Genomic DNA, 7,816 nt, shown 5'->3' with positions numbered 1-7,816 from the left:
ACTCCGTTAGTGGATTTTGAGGGTGTGACAGGCGGGTCCGCCGCCGTTTGCCCGGCCACATGCAACATGCAGCCAAACAGAGGGGGAAAACCCTGAGAGGCGATGAGGCTGTCAAGATCGGCCTGCCTCAATTTGCAGGGGATTTCATTCCACCTCTTCACCGCCTTGGTCCTCCCTACCTCCTCCGATGAGACCTCAGCAGCCTTCTTCCCCTTGCCGGTCTTCTTCAATGTAGACATTACTAACGATTTTCTACGGCAATGGATGGGGGAGATTGTGTGGTCTGAACTATCAGACATACAAGTGTAAAAACGAACGGAGGATGCTTCTGAAGAACAGAAACTTAGAAGCAGAAGACGGTAATCGGAATAGAATGAAAGAAAGAAAAAGAGCTATGAATATTAAACAAGAAGATGAAGGATAAAAAAACTCTAAGGGCTGGCTTTTATAGGCCCAAGAGAGAGAAATTTTGGTGCTGAACGGACTTCACGCGCCCCCACTCGCAGGTCTAAGCCAATGCGAGCGCGACACGTGTCCCTGACACTGTGTGAGGGGACATGAAAGGAAACTATACGGCTGTTGCCAGAGTTCACGCGCCACCACTCGCAGGAACGGACCAACGCGAGCGCGACACGTGTCCCTGACAGCATGTGAGGGGACACGAAAGGCAACTGTAGCACCTCGAGCACACGAAAGGCCTGACACGTCTCCATCACTGGCCCACGTCAGCAACAACCAACCACGTACAGGGACGATTCGTTTGCAACCAAAAGGATAGAATTTTGCGCAACGGTGAATAATAAGAAGAAAAAGACAAACCCCTACTAAAAAAACAAACTGTTAAGTCTAATATCTATCTTACCTCGCTCGCGCGAGACTAGACACACATTAGACTGGGGGGGGCTTGAAGAGGTAAGTACCCGCCTCAACACCGAGCAAGGCGGGTCAACCCACAAGATATAGACAAGAGACTTGAAATCAAGACATTATGAAGGCACAAAGCCAAAACCTATGCGCATGGCGCATATCACACATGCTCAGGCATCATATGCCCAGGCACCACGCTCAGGCATCATATGCCCAGGCACCACACATGCTCAGGCATCATATGCCCAGGCACCACACATGCTCAAGCATCATATGCCCAGGCATCATATGCCCAGGCATCACATATGCTCACGCATATCACATATGCGCGTGGCGCATCAGCGCGCGGCGCATATCACATGCTCGTGCATATCACATCTGCGCAGAAAACATCTGCGCGTGAGAATAAAGAGAAGACCTCGCGCCTCCTCAGGATTGGCGCATATCACACAGGCACATAATCAACCTCGTCCTTATCCAAATCAGGATTAGGGCAACCTTGATTGTGCACGTCAGACAACCTTCCAGAAGGTATCTTTTTGAGGAATAAGAATATGCTGATGTTGATAGCTGCCAAATGAAAGGTGGACAACTCAGCATGACACATGTGCTACCACATGATTACAACCAATGAGAAAGCACCAGGTGTCCCAGAAGACACGTGGCGCAGAGCAATTGGAGGAGGCCAACAAGGCTGAGCCCAATCAGTGGAAACCCTAGCACTATAAATACAGCATCAACTCCACAAGGAGGGAGATTCATTCATTCACATTCAATCATATTCAATTACATTCAATCACAGAGAGTTACAGTCAGTAACATACAATCACATCAAATTATAGAGTGTTCAGCTATTAAGCAATACTCTCCAGATTTCCTTACTCTGATATTATTATCTTCTCCCACAAATACTTATTCTCACACCGGAGGGTTACCCCAAAGAGGACCCCTCTGTCCCTTTCTGAGGGGTAAGTTGACGGTGCTGTTCATTTTGTAGGTGGAAGAACACGGATCCAAGAAAACCATCGGTGAAATAGTATAATCATACCCGAGGAAAGTAGATCGTCTACCAGTGAGTCGATCCACGCTTCTTCAATGTTGATTGTTGTGTCTTTGATTTGAGTTCAAACAAAAACCCTAATCATGTATGTAATGTGTAATTGATGTGCATGGATGGTGTTTATGGAGTCTAGAGTGTTATATGAATGCATGATAGTTCATAGATTGTTAATATGTTGAGTTTGGATGCAAACAGTTTCTGGACAGAATGTGTATTTGATGTTTAAGTGACTGTAACGAAGTGTAAACGTGAAAATTGGTTGAGATTATTAATACTACAGTAAACTAGGTTGAGTCTAGTTTCTAAAGAATATAAACTTGTAATTTTTGGACAAGTAGAAGTTAACTTTTATGATTTTACAAAAACGTTGTGCAAAGCTGAGCTGTTAGACCTGCTGTTAGGTTGTTTTGTAAATGTTGTATCTCATGAACTACGAGACCAATTGGGTTGGTTCCACTTCTGGAAGTTGACTCATTGAGTTAGGAACCTAACCCAAGTGGTCTTGCATTTATTGGATTTTTCGTTTAACGGGAATTGCAAATAACATTCTGTTGCGCATGAATTTGACTGTTATGAGTTTGCTGTAATGATTTGATGATTTTGAGAAAAATATGTGGAATAAAAATATAATAAAATATGTTCTGGAAACCTAAGACATATATGCTTCTGTGATGATTTTTGGTGAATTAATTGAGATACTATGATAGGTGGAATAGTACAATTTTTCAAGTAGGATTTCTGTCTCGGTGAAACTAGCTGCTGAGTTTTGTGAAATTGCATGAAACATGATACTTGCTAATTTATTATCGTGTTTTGACCAAATTGCCCTTGAGGGGAATGATTGCAAGATAAATGTCGTGTTTTGACCAAAATGCCCTTGCGGGGAATAATAGCTAATTGATTGTAATGATTTGACCAAATTGCCCTCGTGGGGAATAGTTGCTAGTTAATTGTTATGTGTTGACCAAATTGCCCTTACGGGAAGTAATTGATAGTGATGTACTTTATGAATACGTGACACGTAAATGATTGCTTACACATGTAACGTATCACAAATACATTGTTAAAGTCACACACGATTCACAAACGAAACACGAAACATGTTATGTGCATAGGTATTATGTGCCGGGTCTAGAGACTCGATAATGTTCCGACACTTAGAAAAATCTCTTTGTTGTTTTAGAACGCTAGAGAGAGTTTTTCTGTGACGCGCATCTTGGTGATTTAATTTGGGAAATTCTTCGCAAACAGTGAGTTTCACTTTCCCTTTTAAATAGTTTTAAAACGCTTTTCACTTGGGGGAGATAACATACTCCGAAAACGCATTTAAGATTTTGTTAATATAGATTATATATCACTTGTAAAGACTAAGTGGCACAAACGCAATAACAAAAGTCCTTCATAACATCGAACCGGTTAATATTTGGATAATAGCGAGTCACTGTTGAGTAGTACTACTAGGTTTGACAAACCCCACCCAACGCTAAACTCGACTGGATGTCGAGCGGGTGTAATCTTGGCTAAACACATACCATGGTCTGGATGACCTGGTGGCAAGGCAAATTGATAAACAGTCAGCTTCGGTGTCAAACACTTAGTAATACTTGCTTTATAGGCTAGCTACCTAAAGATATATAATTGACATAACACTATCTGCTAACGCAAAACGCTGTAACTCAAAACGCTGTAACGCAAAACGCTTAACGCAACACGCTGAACGCAAACGCTAATCGCTTTACTTTTATTTTAACTTGTGAACTCACCAACCTTGTGTTGACACTTTTAGTATGTTATTCTCAGGTAGCCGAGGCGGGCGCGCGGTTTAGGAACATGCATTGCTTGAAAACGCTTTTGTTATGCAAACTTAATTTTAACGGTTATCATTGGTTTTAAGTCGTCCTGCGTGACGCAACTTTTGGTTAAAGGTTTTTACGCTTCCGCATTTAATTACTCGTAAACGTTTTCATGGTTTTGAAACTTTATTTTATAGTTTGATTATAACTGATGATTCCGATCCTGTTAGTTCACACCCTCTGACGGTAAAATTCCGTTAGTGGATTTTGAGGGTGTGACAAGTATGTACTCCCTCCGTCCCATTATAAGTGTCCTACTTTGATTTTTCAAGTCTTTCTTGTTTAATTTTGACCGACAATATTTTTGTTTGTGTTATATAATACTTGATGTAAAATATATGAATGGATTGGGTTTTAAATATATTTTACATTGATATAATTTTCATCAAGTATTATATGACACGAACAAAAATATTTACGGCCAAGGTTGCAAAAGAAAGACTTGAAAAGTCAAACTAGGACACTTATAATGGGACGGAGGGAGTAATATGTATCTTCGGATACGTATATATGTGAATGTATTGTATGTTTCCTGATTAACTAGAACTCACTCAGCATACCTGACTTTTAGGATGCACGCAACGAAATAGAGTAAAGGAGCTGGCTTGAGGAGCACGCATGGTTGAAGAATAAAGAAGCAAGCATCTGAAGATTTAAGTTACATGTTTTATGATGGTTGAACTTTAAGGAAAGGTTTATATATGTTTATATGTACAAATATTTGATGTTTAAAGTATTCCTCGAAATTTTTAATTCACTATGATATTTGGAACTGTTTTTATGAGTAAATCCAACGCTAAAACTGGGCACCGGGACCGGCGCCTTACACAAGCTGAACTAAACCTAGTTCACTCGCTTAAAACACACTAGTTGTGTTTCGGGCCACCGAATCTCATATTTTCTTTTAAGATCTTATTATAAACTGATATTAAATGTTTTCTCAGATTACTTGGTATGTCGGAAAAACTTGATCTTGTAACAAGCTTGGACCGACAAACCCGAACACGCGCTTAACATGGACGTTTGGAGTTATTTCTAATAGAACCTCTACCTTAGTTAGGTTTTTCTATTTTTAATGAGTTATCTCATAATATTTATCACTTTGAAATGTCGGGTTCGGACTTGACAACTTATCAAGACCCAAACCGACTAAGTCGAACACTCGTTAAATCCTGTTTTGGTAGTTATCTAACAAGGGGCCGTGCACTATTGCAATAAACCAATCCCCACACATTTACTTAAAAAGGTTGAGTAAAACTTATGGAGAAAAATACCAAGACTCTATTTCGGGATAACTTACTTTTAACCTGTCATGTTAATTACTTAAAGTTTTCTTACACTATAAATCCCATAACTTTGTTTATTTATTTTACTTTTCCTTTTTATTTTACTTTAAGTTTTCTCAATACATCCTACTAACTTAAGGACCTTTTAATCTAGGATTCACTCGTTAATTTGCTGAGCTCGTCTTTGCCAAGCTACCTTTTGAACAAGTTCATCATCAAAGTCACTTATCCCAAGTGAGTATATTTAATCCCCCGTTTTCACGTTTATACTTTGAGGGTAGCATGCATACCTTTCAAAACAAAAACGATTTAAGATACTATATCTTCAAACCACAAACTCTAGTATGTATGATACTTAGAATAATTACCCGATTGTGTGTTATATGCCTCATATGCTTTACATGAACGAGTGTTTATTTTGATGTTGTTTTTGAGCCTCATTAAGTATGATCATACGCACCCTTAACTATTTTAGTCTCGTGCTAATAGAATAGGGTCTCATTTATACATCCGAGTATTTGGGTAGTTTTTACCTATAAGAAAGGAGCCTAATTTATTTATGATTTGTATACCTCAATTGTATGTTTTATTTATGGTTTCATATATGAGTTGTTGATTTTGCCTAATATTATATATACTCAAAACTATGAAATTGCTCAACAACATTCATGTTGACAAAATATATTTTATGCATTTTTATAAGTTTAATTATTGGTTGATACAGGTTGAAGACACTATTTTATTTTGAGACCGTTTAGGTTATTAGAAGAATGAACAATTTATTTCTTGTATGTTGTGTTGCTTTGTATGGACATGTTGTGTACTTTTGATGATTGAATGAAATGAATGAGTTAATTAAATATTGTCACTTTAGTAGTGTCATTGTGTTCTTAAGCAATCCATCGTGCCCTGGTATTTTCCGCCGCCTTTATTCGAGGTGTGACATCAATCTTCAAAAACATATACACAACTGCTCCTAAACGGTAATTTACGTTTAAATAACAACAATTTAAGAGAAAAGGTTAAGTATAACTACTAAAACTGATTAACCTCAAATCATGGTCGACCTAAAATATATAAAAAAACCTCAAAAATTAGCCCATCATACAACAAATTTCAAACTTTATATTCAAAAATACATTACTCAAATGCCAAAAAAAAATAAAAAAAAATACTCAAAACGAAATCTTGTAAAGATTTGCAAAAAAACAAAAAAAATAAAAATAAAAAATCATATTCTCTTTAATATTTTAATATAAGTTACATAGATGATTACAAACTCAATAAATCATATACTTTTTAATGTTATTTATCAGATATGTGCAATAAATTATTTATTGAAATTATATAAAACCATAAGAAGATATAATCAAATTAAAGAGGTGAGAAAAAGAAAGTTAAGAGATTACTAAACCACCATTTTATTATTTAATAATTGAAGTGATTATGTGTATTAATCTAGTCCACTTAATTAGTTCTCAAGTTCTTAAAAACTCATTTAAGTTCTTGAAAAAAATCAATCACATATATATATATATATATATATATATATAAAGCATATTTGAATGACAAAATGGTAATTTATCTCATCCAAAGGAGACGCCGGAAAATTTAGTTGCTTGTTTCCGTAGCCCACAATTGAACGGAGACTTTACCAGAAAATTGAATGGTTTCATTAACTCATTATTTAATTCCAATGAATGAGCAGACAACATCATCTGGGAACACAAACTCCAATTTCCCATAAATGAGCAATCAAAGGTAATCGGTTTCAACTTCCTCATGTCCATATATCTAATTCAACTCCAGATATATATCATAATCATCTGGGTTTGATGAAACCTTTGATCAACCAGGTTTCAAAAACATCTCCTCCTTGCTTTTGTTTGTCATTTGCTGAATCGGTGTAATTTGCAAAGTGATGCACCATAGGATGATTGCTGCTCAATATTGTTAGGGTTTTGATGCTCAGTTTGATTTGGTTAATTTTGTATGATAATGATACTGGATCTTATTTCTTATGCTTTCAAAGAATGTATAGGAAGTAGTGCTTGCATTAAAGCCCCATGGATTACCTTTAAAAATCTCATTAGGTACTTTTTTGATTTGTAAGGTTTTAATAAGTTTATCTATAAGCTAGGGTTTGTTGATTTGAATACTTCTATTTCAGTCGAAAAAGTGTAGAATTAAAATATTCAATTGCTTTGAAAAAAGCTGTAAATATGTTGTTTGCTTAGATGATCCAAGTGTTTTAGCTATCATCTCTTAGATACAGTAATATGTAGTTTGAAGCTATTTATGCTATAATCCACCTTTCTATTGAACTGAGCTATATCATGATTCATGTTATTGAAGTTATAAATCTCTATCCTGATGTAAAAGGTTTGTTTGTTCAAGTGCTAGAAAAGTATGTCGACTTGGGCCTTATTGTTGGCTTTTGTGTGGTTAACTTAGAGTGACAAGGTCAAGGGCAGGCTCTCACTTGCTCAGGAGCATTTAAAGAAGGTCCCCTTTGCATTATCAGACACGGAATTGGGATAAACGAACAGGTATGCGCTAATCCGTTTGTTTTCATTGACAGAAGTTTACAAGTGTGGTTATTTACTTTGAACTACAATTTCCATTTTTAAGGATTTTGTGGAACTACAAGATATCAAAGGAATGTGGTCACTAAGATCTTCCACATATGATGTCTATGACACTTTTTTGGTTAGTGTAATTAACAAAACCCGAACATTAGCAATCAATAT

Source organism: Bidens hawaiensis, unplaced genomic scaffold (assembly GCF_021521415.1).
Source record: "Bidens hawaiensis isolate Kalapana, Puna unplaced genomic scaffold, B.hawaiensis_p1.1 tig00050519_1, whole genome shotgun sequence".
In the NCBI taxonomy this organism is placed as follows: Eukaryota; Viridiplantae; Streptophyta; class Magnoliopsida; order Asterales; family Asteraceae; genus Bidens; species Bidens hawaiensis.
Note: the sequence above shows the minus strand (reverse complement) of the source record.